Raw genomic sequence first — 276 nt, 5'->3', positions numbered from 1 at the left:
GGGCAGACCCACTGGTGCCGTCGTGCTGCTCTTTGTACACACACAGACTCTGGAAAAATACAGGGAGTGTGTTCTCAGCCGCGGACTTTTTATTTCTGGTTATACTACCGCATCCTGGCGTGCGGGGAAGGGTTGCTTACCGACTTTTAAACCACGGCGCCTTATGGCCCCGTGCGAGTATGCTACCCGTCAGCACGCCTGCATGCGGTACCGTATAACCGGAAGAAAAGTCCGGCGAAGCATACCTATCCTTTAGCCCCCACCCTCTTTTTTTTT

The sequence above is a fragment of the Frankliniella occidentalis genome, unplaced genomic scaffold (genome assembly GCF_000697945.3).
Source record: "Frankliniella occidentalis isolate FOCC.00 unplaced genomic scaffold, Focc_3.1 Scaffold1377, whole genome shotgun sequence".
Taxonomy (NCBI): Eukaryota; Metazoa; Arthropoda; class Insecta; order Thysanoptera; family Thripidae; genus Frankliniella; species Frankliniella occidentalis.
Note: the sequence above shows the minus strand (reverse complement) of the source record.